General features: G+C 47.5%; 1 protein-coding gene across 1 annotated transcript in view; it reads right to left on the bottom strand.

Moving 5' to 3' along the window:
* NHERF4 (NHERF family PDZ scaffold protein 4) overlaps window positions 1–22,907 on the bottom strand; it is a 95,684-nt gene that overhangs the window by 17,822 nt on the left and 54,955 nt on the right. The window lies entirely within an intron of this gene.

Raw genomic sequence — 22,907 nt, 5'->3', positions numbered from 1 at the left:
AATTTCTCCCGAGTACGGCAATGCCTCACATGTGACCAAAAAATACCATTTGGGTGCATGGCAGGACTCAGAAAGGAAGGAGTGATTTTTGGATTTTGCAGCTCAGATTCTGGTGGAATGTTGGTGGGTGCTATGTTGCATTAGCAAGACCCCCCAAGCACCAATACAGTGGAACCCCCCCACAAGTGACCCCATTTTGCAAACTACACCCCTCAGGGAATTCATCTAGGGGTATAGTGTACATTTCAAACCCCCAGGGGTTTCACCAATTTTGATACAACTGGGCAGTGAAAATGAAAAATTACATTTTTTTACACAAAAATGCAGTTCTGGCTCAAGATTTTTCATTTTCATAAGGTATGAAGGAGAAAAAGCACCCCAACATCTGTGCCCCAATTTCTCCCGAGTATGGCAATGCCTCATATGTGACCAAAAAATACCAGTTGGGTGCATGGCAGGACTCAGAAGGGAAGGAGTGATTTTTGGTGGTGGAATGTTGGTGGGTGCTATGTCGCATTAGCAAGACCCCCAAAGCACCAATACAGTGGAACCCCCCCATAAGTGACCCCATTTTGCAAACCAAACCCCTCAGGGAATTCATCTAGGGGTATAGTGTACATTTCAAACCCCCAGGGGTTTCACCAATTTTGATACAACTGGGCAGTGAAAATGAAAAATTACATTTTTTTACACAAAAATGCAGTTCTGGCTCAAAATTTTTCATTTTCAGAAGGTATGAAGGAGAAAAAGCCCCCCAAAATCTGTGCCCCAATTTCTCCCGAGTACGGCAATGCCTCACATGTGACCAAAAAATACCATTTGGGTGCATGGCAGGACTCAGAAGGGAAGGAGTGATTTTTGGATTTTGCAGCTCAGATTCTGGTGGAATTTTGGTGGGTGCTATGTCGCATTAGCAAGACCCCCCAAGCACCAATACAGTGGAACCCCATCACAAGTGACCCCATTTTGCAAACTACACCCCTCAGGGAATTCATCTAAGGGTATAGTGTACATTTCAAACCCCCAGGGGTTTCACCAATTTTGATACAACTGGGCTGTGCAAATGCAAAATTACATTTTTTACACAAAAATGCAGTTCTGGCTCAAAATTTTTCATTTTCACAAGGAATGAAGGAGACAAAGCACCCCAAAATCTGTGCCCCAATTTCTCCCGAGTACGGCAATGCCTCACATGTGACCAAAAAATACCATTTGGGTGCATGGCAGGACTCAGAAAGGAAGGAGTGATTTTTGGATTTTGCAGCTCAGATTCTGGTGGAATGTTGGTGGGTGCTATGTTGCATTAGCAAGACCCCCCAAGCACCAATACAGTGGAACCCCCCCACAAGTGACCCCATTTTGCAAACTACACCCCTCAGGGAATTCATCTAGGGGTATAGTGTACATTTCAAACCCCCAGGGGTTTCACCAATTTTGATACAACTGGGCAGTGAAAATGAAAAATTACATTTTTTTACACAAAAATGCAGTTCTGGCTCAAAAATTTTCATTTTCATAAGGTATGAAGGAGAAAAAGCACCCCAAAATCAGTGCCCCAATTTCTCCCGAGTATGGCAATGCCTCATATGTGACCAAAAAATACCAGTTGGGTGCATGGCAGGACTCAGAAGGGAAGGAGTGATTTTTGGTGGTGGAATGTTGGTGGGTGCTATGTCGCATTAGCAAGACCCCCAAAGCACCAATACAGTGGAACCCCCCCACAAGTGACCCCATTTTGCAAACTGCACCCCTCAGGGAATTCATCTAGGGGTATAGTGTACATTTCAAACCCCCAGGGGTTTCACCAATTTTGATACAACTGGGCAGTGAAAATGAAAAATTACATTTTTTTACACAAAAATGCAGTTCTGGCTCAAAATTTTTCATTTTCAGAAGGTATGAAGGAGAAAAAGCACCCCAAAATCTGTGCCCCAATTTCTCCCGAGTACGGCAATGCCTCATGTGTGACCAAAAAGTGGCAGGACTCAGAAGGGAAGGAGTGATATTTGGATTTTGCAGCACAAATTCTGGTGGAATGTTGGTGGGTGCTATGTCGCATTAGCAAGACCCCCAAAGCACCAATACAGTGGAACCACCCTACAAGTGACCCCATTTTGCAAACTACACCCCTCAGGGAATTTATCTAGGGGTATAGTGTACATTTCAAACCCCCAGGGGTTTCACCAATTTTGATACAACTGGGCAGTGAAAATGAAAAATTACATTTTTTTACACAAAAATGCAGTTCTGGCTCAAAATTTTTCATTTTCAGAAGGTATGAAGGAGAAAAAGCACCCCAAAATCTGTGCCCCAATTTCTCCCGAGTACGGCAATGCCTCATGTGTGACCAAAAAGTGGCAGGACTCAGAAGGGAAGGAGTGATATTTGGATTTTGCAGCACAAATTCTGGTGGAATGTTGGTGGGTGCTATGTCGCATTAGCAAGACCCCCCAAGCACCAATACAGTGGAACCCCCCCACAAGTGACCCCATTTTGCAAACTACACCCCTCAGGGAATTCATCTAGGGGTATAGTGTACATTTCAAACCCCCAGGGGTTTCACCAATTGTGGTACAACTGGGCAGTGAAAATGAAAAATTACATTTTTTTACACAAAAATGCAGTTCTGGCTCAAAATTTTTCATTTTCAGAAGGTATGAAGGAGAAAAAGCACCCCAAAATCTGTGCCCCAATTTCTCCCGAGTACGGCAATGCCTCACATGTGACCGAAAAATACCAGTTGGGTGCATGGCAGGACTCAGAAGGGAAGGAGTGATTTTTGGATTTTGCGGCTCAGATTCTGGTGGAATGAATGGTGGGTGCTATGTGGCATTAGCAAGACCCCCGAAGCACGGTGAAATTATGAACCTAATAATCCATAGATGTGTGGTATATTTTAAAACACTCCTTTATACATAGGCCGGGTTTGTCGGGGCAAGTGTCACACTGGAAAATAGTTTGCTTTCTTATTCCCTTTTTATAGCAAACTTTGCACCTTTTTTGTGTCCTGCCCTTTTTACCAGTGGAGGGGATTTCATCAGGAAAATGCTGCCCTGGTACAATACGGGGGCCAGTACTAGAAGTACTGGGGCCCTCTGCCTGCTGGTTCCCAAATATTAGGCCCTTTATGACTTCCTCTTGAAAGTGCATAAATGTCCCCCTCTGGCCGGTAGAACGGAATAGCACGTAAGCGTTATACAGTGCCATCTGGATGATATACACGGCCAGCTTCTTGTACCAGATTTTTGTTTTCCGCAGGGCACTGTACGGCTTCAGTACCTGATCTGAAAGATCCACTCCGCCCATGTACTTATTGTAATCCAGGATACAATTAGGTTTGGAGGTGTGGGTACTGGTACCTCGTACAGGGACGGAGGTGGTACTGTCTCCGTGAATTGTTGTCAGTATAAGGACATCCCTCTTGTCCTTATATTTGACCAACAACATATTTTCGGTGCATATTCCCCTGCTTTCACCCCTTCTCATTACTTGGGCAATGTGCGTTTTTGGGAGGCCTCTTTGGTTCTTGCGCACAGTACCGCAAGCTGCTGTACCTCTTGAACCAAGGGCCTTAAACAGGGGGATGCTAGTGTAAAAGTTATCCACATAGAGGTGATAACCTTTATCCAGGAAGGGGTGCACTAAATCCCAGACAATTTTTCCACTAACACCTACGAGGGAGGGGGGGCATTCTGGCGGTTCAATTCTTGAATCCTTCCCTTCATATACCCTAAACATGTGGGTGTACCCTGAGGTGCTTTCACACAGCTTATACATTTTTATGCCATACCTTGCCCTCTTACTGGGAAGGTACTGGCGGAATTTAACCCTTCCTTTAAAATGTATAAGGGACTCGTCAATACAAATAAATTTTTCAGGGATGTACATCTCTGCAAATTTGGCACTGAAATGATCAATGACCGGCCTGACTTTGAATAGCCGGTCAAAGGTGGGATCATCTCTGGGAGGGCACTGTGCATTATCGTTGTAATGCAAAAATTTAAGGATCGTCTCAAATCGAGCCCGGGGCATGGCCATACGGTAAAATGGGGTGCTGTACAGAACATCTGTACTCCAATATTGCCTAATTTCTGGCTTTTTTACTATGCCCATATGAAACACCAGACCCCAAAACGTCATCATCTCTACTGCATCTACAGGGGTCCACCTAGCAAATGATGACGTGGGGTTTTGAGCAATAAACTGCTGGGCATATAAATTAGTTTGGTCCACCATTAAATTTATAAAATCATCAGAGAAAAATAATTTGAAAAAGTCAATTTCTCTGAGACCTGTGGAATCAAATTGGATTCCTGGCATGGCCAAAAACTCAGGAACCTGGGGCTCAAAATTGTCTGGTGGTGGGGTCCATACGAGATCAATTATTGGGGGGGGGGTCTCAGCTGCTCTACGGGGGCGTCTTTGAGGGGGTCCCTCATCACCAGAGGAGGAAGAGGAGCTTAAGACAAATCCTTCAAATTCCCCGCTTGCATCACTGGCTGTGTCAGAGTCAGAGGCAAGCATGGCATATGCCTCCTCCGCTGAATACATTCTTCTGGATGACTGGGATGACATTTGGGATGACATTTGGGATGACATTTGGGATGCCATTTTTATTTTTGTGTTACTGGTAGTGAAATGTTTCAACACGTGTATAGTGTAGGGGGGGGTACAAACTTTATTTCAACCCGGGGGGTATGTAGTGTGTAGTGTGTATGTAGTGCAGAAAAAAAAAATACTTTATACAGGAATTTGATCCCAATAAAAAAAAAAAAATTTGAAGGGGTTAAAAAAAAAAAAAAAAAGCTCCTGCGCCAAAAATTGAGCACAGATGTTGGTCAGTAACGTCCGTCACTGAACAGCGCTCAAAGGCAACAGGAATTTGATCAAAAAAAAAAAAATAGATCAACCCTGTGCCGAAAAAGCTGATCAGTGATGTACGTCACTGATCAGCGCACAGTGGCCACAGGACACCCACAAAATCACAGTGTGTGTAAAAAAAAAATTAAAAAAAGACCCCACAGCACCCTCAAAAAAAAAAAAGGTGATCAGTGATGCGACACTGATTACCAGTGAGGGGCAGCAGGTGCACAACTGGTGCAACTGACAGTGCAACTGGCAGCAACTGACAGGTATATATAAAAAAAAAAACCCTGCGCCCCCAAAAAGTTGCTGATCAGCACAGATATACTGATCAGCACAAAAGGGGGGGTAGCAGACACAAAATATACACTCTCTATCACTATCTCTCTCTATCTCTCACTATCTCTCACTATCTATCACTATCTATCACTCTAGGACACTGCAGCAGCAGCACTGACAGTTATATGTATAAAAAAAAACCTGCACCCCCAAAAAGGGGGGGTAGCAGACACAAAATATACACTCTCTATCACTCTCTGTCACTATCTCTCTCTATCTCTCTATCTCTCACTATCTATCACTATCTATCACTCTATGACACTGCAGCAGCAGCACTGACAGTTATATATATAAAAAAAAAACCTGCACCCCCAAAAAGGGGGGGTAGCAGACACAAATCTCTCTATCTCTCTATCTCTCACTATCTATCACTATCTATCACTATCTATCACTCTATGACACTGCAGCAGCAGCACTGACAGTTATTTATATATAAAAAACCCCTGCACCCCCAAAAAGGGGGGGTAGCAGACACAAAATATAGCTCTCTCTGTCACTATCTCTCTATCTCTCTCTATCTCTCTCTCTATCTCTCTATCACACTGCAGCAGCAGGAAGTCCCAAGAAGTCAGATCCAGGAAGCGTCCAGCACGCTACAAGCAGTGATCAGGTGATCAGGTAAGGTATTTGCAAGGATCAGGTAAGTATTAGCAAGGATCAGGTCAGTATCACGGCAGATAGGCACGGTGACCGCTCTGCACGCTATTCCAGACCGGAATGGCGTCTGCAGCGCAGTCACCGTTAGTTTAAATGTCGCGCCTTGGCTGTGATTGGTCCGTGGGTCCCACGGACCAATCACAGCCTTGGGGGCAGGTGGGGTGAGGGTGGGGTGAGGTGTCATCGTCACCGATGACCCCCTCATGCCCCCTGACGCCCGGCGGTGATTGATACCTGTGTTACCGAGCGTCTGATTCGCTGGTAACACAGGAAAATGCTGTGAATGGCTGTTCACACTGAACAGCCAATCACAGCGATCGCCGACGGGGGGGGGCGGCATCGCAGCCCCCCCTGGGCATGCAGGGACATGTCTGCTGTCAGGGACAGCAGACATCATCCCTCTGTCACTGCGTCTCTAGACGCAGTGACAGTTTAAAGTCATGACGTACATTTATGCCATGTGTCGGGAAGTACATCCCGGCCATGACGTAAATGTACGTCAAATGTCGGGAAGGGGTTAAAACATGTATTCTAATAGGGATGTGCACTTACAATTTGGTAGGGGTAATAAAAGCATCAATATAAAATCGCTCAAGGCAAGACTGGCAGCAAAGTTTTCCAGCGCTGCATGGAGCAACAGTTCGCTGGCTCTCCCTGTGATATCATCGCTGTCAGCATTCCTTATCTGCACAGCCGGGTCCATCAGTTACTGCCACTGCTGCAACCAATGCTAGTGATGGTTACGCATGCCCTATGGCATCACCACGGGCAGCAAAGTTTTCCAGCGCTGCATGGAGCAACAGTTCGCTGGCTCTCCCTGTGACATAATCTCTGTCAGCATCCTTATCTGCACAGCCGGGTCCATCAGTTACTGCCACTGCTGCAACCAATGCTAGTGATGGTTACGCATGCCCTATGGCATCACCACTGGCAGCAAAGTTTTCTAGCGCTGCATGGAGCAACAGTTCGCTGGCTCTCCCTGTGACATCATCGCTGTCAGCATTCCTTATCTGCACAGCCGGGTCCATCAGTTACTGCCACTGCTGCAACCAATGCTAGTGATGGTTACGCATGCCCTATGGCATCACCACTGGCAGCAAAGTTTTCTAGCGCTGCATGGAGCAACAGTTCGCTGGCTCTCCCTGTGACATCATCGCTGTCAGCATTCCTTATCTGCACAGCCGGGTCCATCAGTTACTGCCACTGCTGCAACCAATGCTAGTGATGGTTTACACATTACATTACATCTTCCATCTGCCACCTTAAAATTGATTAGCCCCCTCTCCTACACCCATTAGGCAATGATTTAAGAGACGACTGGTAATAAATGAATAATAATTACAAAATTAAACAATCAGATTACATTAATTAATCATAATCACACAATCAAGCCAGATAGGGGTCTTGTTGGATGTTAAAGTGATCAAAACAGTTACACACTTGCAGACAAACTCTGTGCTGCACAAAATGCCCACCGCTCCTTGGCTGCACATGGTAAACAGTGCATGATCAAGCCAGATAGGGATCTTTTATGGGCCTATTTTTTTAAACTGCCATCCTGTCTGCCGCTGCAGTGCCACTCTTACATGAGCCACGTGTTTGTGCCGCACACTTGTTTGGCTTAGCATAGTTATCCAGCTACCTCGGTTCAAACTTTTGCCCTAAAAACAATATTGTGAGGTGTTCAGAATAGACTGGAAATGAGTGTACATGAATGTTATTGAGGTTAATATAGCGTAGGAGCAAAAAAAAAAAAAAAACAAATTCTGCGATTTTAGCAGTTTTTATGCTTTTTTAACAAAAAAATCAGAACCCAAAACCCAAAAAAATCCAAACACAAAAAACTTAGGAGGTGTTTTGCCAAAACCCATTAGAACCCAAAACCTCAAGGTAATCAGAACCCAAAACCCGAAAAGTGGCCGGTGCCCATCTCTATTTCTAAACCTCTTTTCTTTTCAATGTTTTGGAAATCAGTGTCTTTACTCTGTCCTGCTCATGCACACATTATGGGACACAAGTACCAAGCTTACAAAATTGTTAACTTGGACACTTATATTTAAGCAGGTAATTTGCTCCTAACTGTCTTTTTCACACTCTGTATGTTAGGGGCCCCATACATCAGCAATCACAATTAATGGATTTCCCGATCCAGGGATCTTTTGACCAGATAAATGGATTCTACAATGTATTTGACTTGCCAACACATTACAGATTTATTTCAGTGATCAGCCGATTTTTCCATCTAAAGATTGCATCTTTATATCTGGAAATTGCCCAATCGATTGTCATTTCAGCTGTTCATAATGTAAATAGATGAAGAAGACGAATTGGGAATGCCCACACATATAAAAAAGATCCGCAGATAATACCAGATTATTAAGCATGTTTAAAAATGTGATTAAGCAATCGATTGGCGATCCCTATTAATTTTTGATTGGGATTGCCAAAAGGGGGAGCCCACACATCTAAAATTAATTGTGGCAATCATCTCCAGATCTCAGGATTGTCACAATTAATTGCTGATGTATGGGGCCCATAAGATGGCAAGTAGGACATGATTGCCTCCACCTATCTCTGGTTAAGGCTTCCTACATCTACCCAACACTCTGTAACATGGAATTTGGGAGCTTTTTAGCTTACTGTTTACCACTCTCTATTTTGACACTTTTGAAGGAAACACACATCTGGCCCTCTACCACTCACTATCACCATCCACCACTGCTGTTTGGGAACTGTGCACACATCTTTATTCCTCTCTTACACATAAATCCATCACTTCATCCACTTCAAGGCCCTACACGATATGTGTGTGACACATACACACAAATAGATGTTCAACACTGCACAGAAAACAGTTCACAATAAACTCGACTTGATTTTTTTGGGTAGATTTTATTGCTGTTAATCGTCACAGGTAAAATATTTTTTTTTTCTTTGCAATAATTTGCACAATAAAAAAAACAGACAGAACAAAATGTGCCATTAACTAAAACATCTGAGACACAACGAGGGAAATTTACTAATATGAAAAACCTAGTTTTTCGTATTAGTATTTCCCCTACGACTGCATACGACTGTTTCAGTCGTATGCAAAGTCGTGTCCCGGAGGGGAAATTACAAAACAGTCATATACGACTGCTTTGTAACCCTCCGATGGTGTAACCATTCGTATTAGCTGGCCATATATACGGCCGCTAATACGAATTCGTACAGGCAGTCTGCACGGATCAGTCAGATCCGTGCAGGCTGCAGAGTGTAAAAAAAAATAGAAAAAAAAAAAAAAAAAAACAGTGTGGGGTCCCCCCCACAGCTGTAACCAGCACCAGGCTGAAAGGCAAAATAGGGGTTCCCCGATATTTAACAACCAGCCCCAGGCTCCAGGTTCGGGGCTGGTTCCCAAAATACGGGGGACAAAATGAGTAGGGGTCCCCCGTATTTTAAGAACCAGCCCCAGGCACAACCAGCCAGCAGAGTAATGTCACAGCCGGGGGACACTTATTATATAAGGTCCCGCGGCCAAAACATTAACCCTACCGACCAGTCAGCCTGGCCAGGGGCCCTGGGGGAGTGGGGACCCCCCCCAATAAAGGGGTCCCCCCCCTCCAGAACTTACCTGACCAGGCTGAAGCCTGGGGCTGTCCCCGGTGACCCTGGGCTGTGGTCACCGGGCTGATAGTGGTGTAAAAAAAATAGATGAAAAAACTATTGTTTAAAACTGTGGAACTATGAGTCCCAGCAAGCCTCCCCCGCAAACTGGGACTTGGAGAACCACAAGTCCCAGCCTGCGGGGCATTAAAGGGCCCGCTGGGTCTTGTAGTTCCACAGTTAAAAAAATAGTACAATAAACACACACTGACACAATGAAAATAAAAGTTTAATACATACATTACACACATACTGATACTTACCTTTCTTGATCCCATAGGTAGCCCTCTGTCCTGGTGTCCGGTGTCCTGTGTCGTCCTCCAGGTCCATGTCGGCGGTCCGTGTCGTGCTCCAGGTCCATGTCGGTGTCCGGGTCCGAAGAAATCCATGTTGGAGCTGTGGAAGGAAATCCTACTCACCTGGTCCTGTGCTGAAGATGTCTTGTCTTGGTCCGCCGTAATCCAGGTAATCTTCATGCTGTCGCCGGTCCCCGCACTGTCCGCATCGCACTGAGGAGAGATGCAGAGATGTTTCATACTCGGCGCCTCTCCTCAGAATGATTTCTATTGGCCGCCTAGTGGCCAATCAGGAGCCGACTTTCTTGGCTCCTGATTGGCCACTAGGCGGCCAAAAGAAATCATTCTGAGGATAGGCGCCGAGTATGAAACATCTCTGCATCTCTCCTCAGTGCGATGCGGACAGTGCGGGGACCGGCGACAGCATGAAGATTACCTGGATTACGGCGGACCAAGACAAGACATCTTCAGCACAAGACCAGGTGAGTAGGATTTCCTTCCACTGCTCCAACATGGATTTCTTCGGACCCGGACACCGACATGGACCTGGAGGATGACACGGACCGCCGACATGGAACTGGAGGATGACACAGGACATCGGACACCAGGACAGAGGGCTACCTACGGGATCAAGAAAGGTAAGTATCAGTATTTGTGTAATGTATGTATTAAACTTTTATTTTCATTGTGTCAGTGTGTGTTTATTGTACTATTTTTTTAACTGTGGAACTACAAGACCCAGCGGGCCCTTTAATGCCCCGCAGGCTGGGACTTGTGGTTCTCCAAGTCCCAGCTTGCGGGGGAGGCTTGCTGGGACTTATAGTTCCACAGTTTTAAACAATAGTTTTTTCATCTATTTTTTTTACACCACTATCAGCCCGGTGACCACAGCCCAGGGTCACCGGGGACAGCACCAGGCTTCAGCCTGGTCAGGTAAGTCCTGGAGGGGGGGGACCCCTTTATTGGGGGGTTCCCCAGGGCCCCTGGCCAGGCTGACTGGCGGTAGGGTTAATGTTTTGGCCGCGGGACCTTATATAATAAGTGTCCCCCGGCTGTGACATTACCCTGCTGGCTGGTTGTGCCTGGGGCTGGTTCTTAAAATACGGGGGACCCCTACTCATTTTGTCCCCCGTATTTTGCGAACCAGCCCCGGACCTGGAGCCTGGGGCTGGTTGTTAAAAATTGGGGAACCCCTATTTGTCGGGTTCCCTGATTTTTAATTACCGGCCCCGGCTCTTTCAGCCTGGTGCTGGTTACAGCTGTGGGGGGGACCCCACACTGTTTTTTTATTTATTTATTTATTTTTTTCTATTTTTTTTACACTGAAGCCTGCACGGATCTGACTGATCCATGCAGGCTAAAAGCAAATATGACAGGGAAAGCAAGGTGTATTTTCCTGTCGTATTTGCGTGCCTGTTTCACGCCAATTAGCAGCCGTATTATCAATACGGCTGCTTAGTAAATCAGGAACCACCATTCTTTTGAATGGTGATTTCTGTCGTATTCTATCGATGGTGAAGACATTCGTATTTGTGAATACAAATACGAATGTCCCATCATTAGGAATACGAATTGTTGTATTTTCGGGATTGTAAATCCCGAAAATACAAATGTGTAAAAAATAGGTGTATTTCTGCCTACGAATACACCTATTTTTTACGAATCCATTTTGGTAAATTTCCCCCAACATCTGCGTGCTTAAATGAAAGTCCACCCCAGCAAGGATCTGCATCATCCAGGAATTATGCTAGGCAGGATACACAACATACAGATGGGGCCGCTGCCAGCGGCCGGCTACCGCCAGGGGCTTACGTGAGACGCTCATGTGCCCCGTGGCAATGGAGCCTGCCAGGGGTCCCCCTCGCTGCCCCGCCCCTGAACTGGGAAGCGTCTCCCTGAAGCAGAGATGGGCACGGAAATGCTGCCCAGCTGCCATGATGCTGGGACTCGCGTACGCGTGAGACGCACGCGTGTCCCAGTCCCTATCGCCGGAGCTCATCAGTGAAAGGAATCTGGTGGGCGCCGGGCAAAGATGTAGCATCTGTAAAAGCAAGACCGTACATTTACAGAATATGAACTTGGGATTTTGGTTCCCTTTGCACGGGAATAGAAAGAGTTTACCCACAGGAAGTGGCCCTCCAAAGCAAAGGACAAGATTTGGGGCAAACCACAGACAAAGTCAATAAGGTGGCACCACATACATACACATTTTTGCCCTTGGCTGGTGTTGACTTGGGTGCGGCCGGTCTGTATCCTCGTTGGGCTGTGGCCTGAGGAGGCTCAGCTGCTGAGGAAGGGGGTGGTGGTGGGCAGCATCTGGCAGCATGGGTGGTGCAGTAGGTGGATTGGCTGCCTGGCCTGCTACAAGTGCCCTGGTGGTGCATGCAATATCTGGTCTGCTGCACCAGATTGTTAATGGCAGCTGCCAGAATGTCACTCTGGCGGCTGGTCTGCTGCACCAGATTGTTAATGGCAGCAGCCACCTTGTCCAGCACCACCACTTGGCGCTCACCAGTTTCCACCCCAAGCTGCCTAATGTCCCTCAGCAGCTGGGTTCCGACATCCTCCTCAGGCTGTGTGGCGCGTTGCTGTTGGTGTGACCCTGAAGTGGAAGCTGCTGGTGACAGTGGAGGCTCCTCCTCAGCTGTGAAAAGTAAAAAACTTTGTCACCATCACCATCACATCAATATACAATGTATGTTAACACCAACAAGGCATTTGCCACGTTTACCTGGTAACTCTGAATCAAAAACCTCCACTGGGAGCTCACTATCCATGGTAGCTACCCCCCTGATCTCAGCCTCATCTACTGCAATACGATCCAGGGAGGTCAGCTCCAGGTCTGATGGCATTGGTCCACTCCCGATGGTCATGCTGTGTCTCCACCGGTCAGTCAGCTACCTCTTCAGGGCACACTTGAAGTCCTGCCACCTAAAATTGCCAAAGTAAAGAATGTAAATCTACATATGTCATGGTCTCTGCTACCACACATCATCACTAGTGAAAAGTTAGCATTGTGGCTGGTATGGTATGAATCAATATAAGTTAGCAGCTTTTAGATTGTGGACTCGGATAAAACAGCATGAAACTATGACATATTGCAACCCATTGAAGTGAAACGACATCCACATGTTTAATGGCCACAGTTTTGGACATATTACAGTAAGGTGAGTTAGGCCACACATTTTTTCCCCTCTTTTTGGTACACACAATTATGGCTATATCATCACATACTGTTATGCTTGCCGCTAGGCACAGTGTGTTGGTAACCGGGAACAGGGAACGGGAGATCAGGCGTGAGCCCACAGCCGGGACCGCCGGTTAGGACGGCCACAGCGAACCCTATACTGACTCTGTTGAGTACCCCGGGCAGATGACCAATCCCTGCGGGAACTAGGCTTCACCTGTGGCCGCCGCGTTCGAAGGAGCGAGTTAGGCCCGCTCCAACCCCGATGCAGCTAGGTCTATGAATGGAGAAGGGAGAAGCGATCGTCAGGGGTAACTCAAAAGGAAATACTAACTACCGGGCCTAACTGAAAGACAACCCCTGTCTGCCGGCACCAGGCCAATAACGGGAATACGACCCAGTCGCAGACACAAGGAGAACTAGACGGGGAATCTCCAAAAGAATACAATACACTGCTAGGTAGCGAATCCCCAAAACCCCCAAACAGGAGTAGATAGGAAGGGAAGACCCTGCCTAGGACAGATAGGAAAAGGAAAGCAAGGACCGGAGCAACGGTCAGGGACAGAGAAAATACAGTTCTGAATTAGGCCCACGGTGGGGCAGGTCCAATGCCCCAGCAGGGGAACGGAACCAATATGGGCACAACCTGAGAACAGAAAAGAAGCTCGGCGGCTCCACAGAAATAAACCAGGCTCCAAAGGAGCACTTACTTGACCCAGGGTCACTTGTAGGAACTGCAGAGAAGCTAACCTCCAGCTGCGACAGGCAGGGAGACAGGAGATCCCCTGGGAGGGATCCAGAAGGCAGAGCAGCGCGGGGATGAGCCAGGGACCGGGCAGGCGTATGGGAACGCTATAACCGGCGTCTGTGCCCAGCAGACGCCGGCTATTTATTCAAACTTTGGCGCCGCCTGCGTGACGTCAGGCGCGCCGTGTGTGTGCTGCTGCTGGGCGGAAGTCGGGAGCGTTGCCTAGCAACGCCCCGACGCTCAGCGTGAGACTGAGGCTTGGAACGCTGCCGAGCAGCAGCGTCACCAGCCTCGCGGCCCTGCTCCCCATCCGCCGACCGTCCAGGTGCTGGGGACACCGGACGGCGGCGTGCGACAGTACCCCCCCCTTGAGGAAGGGTTAACAAACCCTTACCCCCAGGTTTATCAGGGAACTCCCGAAAGAAAATTCTTTTGAGATTGGGCGCATGAAGATCCCTGTCAGGAACCCATGACCTCTCCTCTGGACCAAAACCTATCCAGTGTACCAAAAATTGCAAAGAACCTCTCACAAATTTGGAGTCCAGAATTCTCTCTACCGGGAACTCCTTTTGTCCCTGCACCATCACCGGGGAGGTTCCAGTGTCACTCCTGCGAGGAAACTTTTGAGAAAAGAACACCGGTTTGAGCAGGGAGGCATGGAAAGTATTGGCTATCCTTAGCGATTTGGGTAGAGATAGGCGAAAAGCTACCGGATTTACCCTCTTTATGATCTGAAAGGGACCAATAAATCGAGGCCCCAGCCTCGCTGAAGGTTGATGAAGTTTGATGTTCCGGGTCGAAAGCCAGACCCAGTCACCAACCTTAAAACGACAAGGACGTCTGGACTTGTCCGCCGATGCCTTCTCCCTTAATGCGGCCTCCTTGAGAGCAACGTGAATACCTCTCCAAATGACTCTAAGTCGAGAGGCCAAAGGAGAACCCGAACTGGATGCTTCAGGACCTAGAGAGTTGGCTCGAGGATGAAATCCATATACTGCGAAGAACGGAGAAGTCCTGGAGGCTGAATGATGAGCATTATTATACGCAAACTCCGCCAGCGGTAAGAAACTTGCCCAATCGTTCTGTAATTTGGACACAAAGCATCTCAGATATTGCTTGAGTGATTGGTTCAATCGCTCAGTTTGTCCATTGGACTGAGGATGGAAAGCCGAAGTTAGACTGGTCTTCACTTTCAACGCTGTGCAGAAGAGCCTCCAAAACTGCGCCACAAATTGTGGACCGCGATCAGAAACAATATCTGAGGGTAGACCGTGCAACCTAAAAATATGCTGCAAGAACAGAGCTACCAACTCCCTGGCTGAAGGCAATTGTTTCAGAGCCACAAAGTGCGCCATTTTAGAAAACCTGTCTATAACGACCCACACCACCTGACAGTGAGCGGATACAGGTAGTCCCACAATAAAATCCATGGCCAAGTGTGACCAGGGTCTGACAGGAACGGATAAGGGGATCAGTTCCCCGATGGGCCGAGACCTAGGGACCTTATGCCGAGCACAACTTTGACAGGATAATACAAATTCCCTGGTATCTCGTGACATACCAGGCCACCAAGCGACACGGGAAAGAAGTTTCAAGGTTTTGAAGACTCCTGGATGCCCGGCCAGTTTGGAATCATGAAACTCCGAAAGGACCCTGCGTCTAAGCGATGGAGGAACATACAACTTGTTGGTAGGGGTTTGGGCTGGCGCCTGACTTTGCGCTTGACGGATGAGGCCTTCCAGAGTCTGTTGGGCTCCAGCATGGATACAAGACTTAGGCACGATGGAAGTCTTGCTGGCTTTGTCATCGTATTGAGGAAGAAAACATCGAGACAGTGCGTCAGCTCTGATGTTCTTCGAGCCCGGTCTATAAGAGATCACAAAGTTAAAGCGCATAAAAAACAGCGCCCACCGAGCCTGACGAGCGTTCAGCCTCTTAGCTGTCTCAATATATTGCAGATTCTTGTGATCCGTGAGAACGAGAATCTGATGAATTGCTCCTTCCAACCAATGACGCCACTCATCAAAGGCCCACTTGATGGCCAACAATTCCCTGTTCCCAACATCATAGTTGGCCTCTGCCTGTGAAAATTTCCTGGACATATACGCACAGGGGTGTAAATACAGTGATTCCGGATCCCTTTGGGATAACACTGCTCCCGCCCCTACCTCGGAGGCGTCCACTTCCACAACGAAGGGAAGGTCAGGATCAGGATGTTTCAGAACAGGGGCCGAAACAAACGCCTGTTTCAAGGATTCAAAGGCCTGTTCCACCTGAGGAGACCATCGAGACGGATCAGCACCTTTTTTGGTTAAAGCCACCAATGGTGCAACAATGGAAGAAAAGGAATCAATGAAACATCTATAATAATTGGCAAAGCCAAGAAAACGTTGGATTGCCTTTTAACTGGTAGGACGGGCCCAATCCACCACGGCTTGAAGCTTCTTAGGGTCCATTTGAAAACCCTGAGAAGAAATAATGTAACCCAGGAAAGAAACTTGTGTGACTTCGAACTCACACTTCTCAATTTTGGCAAATAACTGATTCTCTCTCAGTCTTTGCAGGACCTGCCGAACCTGACTTCTATGTGATCTCAAATCTTGTGAAAAAATCAAGATGCCGTCTAAATAAACGACTACGAATTGGCCCAAAAAATCACGAAGGACATCATTGATAAAGTCCTGAAAAACAGCGGGCGCATTAGAGAGGCCAAAGGGCATCACCAAATATTCATAATGTCCCGTCTGAGTACTGAAGGCTGTTTTCCACTCGTCACCTTCCTTGATCCTAATGAGATTATAAGCACCTCTGAGATCGATTTTAGAAAAAATCGTAGCGGATCGTAACTGGTCAAAAAGTACTGTAATCAAAGGAAGGGGATAGGTGTTTTTCACTGTGATTTTATTTAGGGCACGAAAATCAATACAAGGCCTTAAGGAACCATCCTTCTTGGCCACAAAGAAAAACCCTGCGCTGAGAGGGGACTTTGACGGGCGGATAAACCCCTTCTTGAGACTCTCCTGTACGTATTCATCCATCGCCTTTATCTCCGGGATAGATAACGCGTACAATCTACCTTTGGGCAAAGGAGCATTGGGAATTATCTTGATGGCACAATCGTACGGACGATGAGGCGGAAGACTGTCAGCTTTCCCCTTAGAAAATACGTCCGCAAAGTCTTGATAAGGGGAAGGGATCCCGGAGAGGGAGGCCGAGGCCACCAAGGCTGAAGTATGAAGACAATGCTGCTTACAGTAAGGACTCCAATGGGCTATCTGCGCCGCACTCCAGTCAATAATGGGATTATGTTTGACTAACCAAGGATATCCCAAAACTATGGGAACGAGAGGACAAGAAGTTAACAAAAATGAAATATGCTCCCTATGAAATAAACCGACCGTCATCGAGACTGAGGGAGTCTGAAAAGAAACTGCCCCATTGGACAAGATATTCCCATCCAAACCTCGAAGAGTGACGAGGCCCTGGAGTTTCAAATGAGGAATACCCAGTCTCTGGGCCAAACTGATATCAAGGAAATTTCCGGCTGCACCGCTATCAATAAATGCAGTGCCGGAAAATGTATCTTCCTGAAAAGAAATGCTACATGGCACCAATACCGAATCGTGAGAGGAAAATAATTGCAGGCCTAAGTGAACCCTCTCCTCGTTCACTTGGCCAAGGCTTTTACTGGCCTATTGGGACAGTTCTTAAGGATATGTCCTTTAATACCGCAATATAAACAAAGACCTGAAGTCAACCTACGATTTCTCTCCTCCGGAGAGATACGAGTCACCCCAATTTGCATGGGCTCATCAACCTCCTCTGGTACTAGAGGAACATAGGGAAGAGAGCGAGCTTGGACGCCCCGCTCCGACCTCCGTTCCCGGAGACGACGGTCAATCTTTATCGCCAGTTCCATAAGTTTATCAAGGGAACTAGGTACGGGGTACTGGATAAGGCTATCCTTGATGATGTCGGACAGGCCACAGCGAAACTGACTCCGTAAAGCGGGGTCATTCCATCCGCAATCATTCGACCAGCGGCGGAACTCAGTACAGTATACTTCGGCCGGGTCTTTCCCTTGTTTAAGGGCTCGGAGATGAGTCTCCGCGGAAGCCTCTCTATCAGGGTCATCGTACAGCAGACCTAATGAACTAAAAAAGTTGTAAACCGAGGATAGGGTCGGACTGTCAGAAGGAAGTCCAAAAGCCCATGTCTGGGGATCCCCCTGTAATAAAGACATCACCAGGCCTACTCGCTGAGACTCGGAACCGGATGACCGGGGTCGAAGTCGAAAATACAATTTACAACTCTCTCTAAAGTTGAAAAAAGCCCTCCGATCCCCAGAGAATCGATCGGGTAGGTTAACCTTTGGCTCCGACACCCCTGACTCAGGAGGACGCACCCTCTGCTCCTGGGAGGCTACCTTGAGGGACAGATCCCGGACCATTTGGGTTAACCCTTGGAGCTGATCTGAGAATGTCTGAGGAGTAGGATTCATAGTATTCCCACGGTAATTCTAAACAAGGAGTTGTTATATAAACCCTCTTTATATAACCTGTTGGGCCGGTTATAATGTTATGCTTGCCGCTAGGCACAGTGTGTTGGTAACCGGGAACAGGGAACGGGAGATCAGGCGTGAGCCCACAGCCGGGACCGCCGGTTAGGACGGCCACAGCGAACCCTATACTGACTCTGTTGAGTACCCCGGGCAGATGACCAATCCCTGCGGGAACTAGGCTTCACCTGTGGCCGCCGCGTTCGAAGGAGCGAGTTAGGCCCGCTCCAACCCCGATGCAGCTAGGTCTATGAATGGACAAGGGAGAAGCGATCGTCAGGGGTAACTCAAAAGGAAATACTAACTACCGGGCCTAACTGAAAGACAACCCCTGTCTGCCGGCACCAGGCCAATAACGGGAATACGACCCAGTCGCAGACACAAGGAGAACTAGACGGGGAATCTCCAAAAGAATACAATACACTGCTAGGTAGCGAATCCCCAAAACCCCCAAACAGGAGTAGATAGGAAGGGAAGACCCTGCCTAGGACAGATAGGAAAAGGAAAGCAAGGACCGGAGCAACGGTCAGGGACAGAGAAAATACAGTTCTGAATTAGGCCCACGGCGGGGCAGGTCCAATGCCCCAGCAGGGGAACGGAACCAATATGGGCACAACCTGAGAACAGAAAAGAAGCTCGGCGGCTCCACAGAAATAAACCAGGCTCCAAAGGAGCACTTACTTGACCCAGGGTCACTTGTAGGAACTGCAGAGAAGCTAACCTCCAGCTACGACAGGCAGGGAGACAGGAGATCCCCTGGGAGGGATCCAGAAGGCAGAGCAGCGCGGGGATGAGCCAGGGACCGGGCAGGCGTATGGGAACGCTATAACCGGCGTCTGTGCCCAGCAGACGCCGGCTATTTATTCAAACTTTGGCGCCGCCTGCGTGACGTCAGGCGCGCCGTGTGTGTGCTGCTGCTGGGCGGAAGTCGGGAGCGTTGCCTAGCAACGCCCCGACGCTCAGCGTGAGACTGAGGCTTGGAACGCTGCCGAGCAGCAGCGTCACCAGCCTCGCGGCCCTGCTCCCCATCCGCCGACCGTCCAGGTGCTGGGGACACCGGACGGCGGCGTGCGACACATACAGCACATAAAACCAAACGCGGTCCTCAAGGCACCCCAACAGTCCAGGTTATAGGTATATTCTTGGCTCAGCACAGATGGTTAAATCAGACTGACTGAGTTACTAATTAAGTCACCTGTGGCCAATTACCCTCTATAAAAGTGCTCACATGTATAAATGAACTAACGACATATCAACAAACACTTCTTATCCTAAAAGGTCTATACAATTTTTGTATTTTTACACAAAACACTACATATCAGTTCAAACAACACACTTGCCGTTTGCGCATAGACTTCACATCCCTGTGCAGTGGTGCCACCTTATTGATTTCATCTGTAATTTTGCCCCAAATCTTCTCCTTCGCAGAGGGGGACAGCTTCCTTTTGGTTAAGCCGATCCATTCTCGTGCTCGGGGTACCAAAATCTGTAGTTCACGCTCCAGAAATGCAGGGTTCTTGTGTTTTTTGTTGGGATCCTGCCTACGCTGTTTCCTAGATGATGCAGACCCATTGCTGGGGTGGCCAGTCACGTCAGCATGCAACTGCTGGTTCTCAGAGGTTTCAAGTAATGGCATATCTTGTTCTGCCTGGTTGCTTGGCCCCGGTTGAGCCACAGAACTTGGGCCTGCCTCTGGCTGTGAGGCTGCCCCTTGGTCTGACTGGGTCCTTTGGGCGTGCCTCTCTCTCTTCCTCCTCCGATCCTCTGCCCTCTTCTGTATATTTTCTGTTATTAACTGTTATTATGTTAATAATAATAATCAATACAGCTACCATGGCAAGCTATTATTTGTGGATCTACCAGAAAAATCTTGCCAAGGCAGCCCAACCATGTTTGTAACTGAAATTAACTGCCAAAAAGACATTTGTTTGGAAGAACGGCTCCAGTTCACTAAACTAAACAGACATTTGTTATAAAAAAACAAAAAAAATCAAAACAGGCAGGCACTGCCCGCCTACTTCTGTGACATCAGAAGTTGGACAGAAGTTGGCTGAACTAAAAAAAAAAAAGTTTACTGGTTGGAAGAAAAGTTGGTTAGATGTGTGGGGAACTGTTTTAGTTGGACTGTCAAGTTGGATCGTTGGAGGTTTGAAGGGTTTTAAAAAAGTTGGTCAGAAGTTGGTCTGATGTGTGGCCAGCATAAGTCCTGTTGGTCATCATTATTATCATCTGCTATTTGCACCAACCCCAGACCACCCACAAACAATATGGCTTTCATCTGCATATTACCTTATTTTCCCCATTCTGCATGCGCTTGCACATATAAAACTTTGTCCTACTGTACCTGATTTATGTTAGAAAAACTTAATCACAGGTACTAACACTTGTGGTAGAATAATGCAAATATGCATAAATGTATATTAAGTGTTCTGCCTTTTTAAAATTTGTGTGGTAGGATTTTCAATGTTTTCTTAAATTTTAGAAAGAGCATAAAGATAAGAAGTCTTAATTGGACATGTTATTCTAGATGTAATAATATCTCTATTAATGCCCTGTTTAAACATATTCCACTACTGTTATGGTAAAGGAATACTTCTTAAGATTTACTAAAAGCCTGGTACTCTCCATAGTCCATGTTTTTTTTTTTTTAAATGTCTGCAATGTCTCTGGTATCTCACATAGGGTACTCAGTACGTTGCTTATTGAATGATGTTAGTCCGCTGTCTGCATCTTCCTACACAAGTAACAGTCCATAAACACCACCAGTGGACATCTCAATACACATCCAAGCGGCTGCAACATTAGCATAGGGAAGACCATCTTTGCAGTCACCATTGATGGATGCCATTGATGGCGATACTGCACCCACCCATTGATTTCAATAAACTATATGATGGTTGACCATCATATAGTTTCTTGAAAATGGTCATCCATTTTCTTTCACTGACTGACCCGTCGTCCAATCAGAATGTGGGGACGGGGCTTCAGGGTTGTTGGGAGCTGAGCTTACACCTTTAAAAAAAAAAATTGGTTCTCCCCCATTGATGGCAAAAGTATTCAACGTCGGCATAGGCGTGCGCACGGGGGGTGCCAGTGGTGCACAGGCACCTCCTAATGACCCCCCACAGGATTGCATGCAAAATGGATTTTCAGCAGCAGCACCCGCGGCGGTCAGGACTGCTGCATGACTTGCCTGCCACCGCCGGTCTCCAGCCCGCCAAACAGACCACGGCAGCTGGGGACATAACGGGTGTTGCTGCTGCGTGGATGGACCTGCAGTGCTGCCTCGCTCGTCTCCATAATGTCAGCCCCCTGGCCCTGCTCTGACCTTTAGATGTCACGGAGCACAGCGCGCACACCTGCTCCGTCCCACCTCCATCCTGTCTGGTCTCCCACCTGCTCTATCCCACCTCCCGCCTGCCTGGTCTCCCACCTTCTCCATACCACCTCCCACCCGCCTGGTCTCCCACCTGCTCGGATTCAGGTCACCTCACCTCCCCGTGACCTGCAAGTTCTGCCTGCAATTGTGCCACACTGAGCTGGAGCCAGCTGCAGGCAGTGTTCATCCTAGGTGGAGGAAGATTGCTTTTTAAAAATTAACCCCCTGGACAACAAACAACTTGGCAGCAATCATGCAAGTCCCCTTGGCAATGAGCATGTAAGTCCCCTCTGCAACAATATTACAGTGGGTGGCACTGTCCAGATTTATAGTGTATTTAAGGGGTATGATTCATTCTGAATTGCATATACATAAATAAGTCACCTTGTATTTTGTGTACATTGATGCCCAATAAGAGTTTATAGACATGCCCAGAAGGCGGTGATGGACACGCTCAGAAGGCGGTGATGGACACACCCCTCCAATGGTGCACCCCCTAAAATAATGGGCTGCGTACGCCTATGAACGTCGGCCATAAAACATCGATGATTTTGAATCACTGGTGGTCGATGGCCATCTCTACATTAGCATATATGTGTACAGGCACTGCACACTGAATATCAGCTGTGTTAACATTTGTGTACATCTCTAAATCAGGTCCTGTATTCCCTACTACTAAAAATAACATATATATACAGAGCAGGTTTCCACTATAGTAGGGAGGCCATAGAACAAATAACCTGCCTAAGTTGGTCAGCGCAGAGCTGTTCCTGAAATGGCTTATTGCCATTCCTCTGTACATAGGTGAATTTTAGATACAGAAAAATATCTTTTTTTGGTACTTGTGTACTAGCACAGCCCCCACAATAATTAGTCGCCCGATTTTTTTATCGCATCGCATGCCGTACACCCGATGGCATGCGATGCGATTTTGACCCATATACGATATTAAATTGTATAAGCTCCCTAATGGGTGCTTTTAAGCACCCTAATGCGTGCTTACAATGCTTAAATGCACCCCCACGCCACCCCCAAGTATAAACATGAACCCGAAGCGTGGCGAGCGCAACGAGCCCGCGAGGGGCGGCGGTATGTGTCCCACGACCTTTACATACCCCCACTATCCACGTCGGCGTGGAGTTGACTTTATAAAGTGTGGCGAGCGCAGCGAGCCACCAAGCCCAAAACGTGGCGAGCGGACGCGGATACCTGTGAAGCCTGCGAGGGGACGTATA

Source organism: Crinia signifera, chromosome 19 (assembly GCF_055691185.1).
Source record: "Crinia signifera chromosome 19, ASM5569118v1, whole genome shotgun sequence".
Taxonomy (NCBI): domain Eukaryota; kingdom Metazoa; phylum Chordata; class Amphibia; order Anura; family Myobatrachidae; genus Crinia; species Crinia signifera.
The sequence above is the reverse complement of the archived record's forward strand: the minus strand, read 5'-3'. Positions and strand labels throughout refer to the sequence as shown.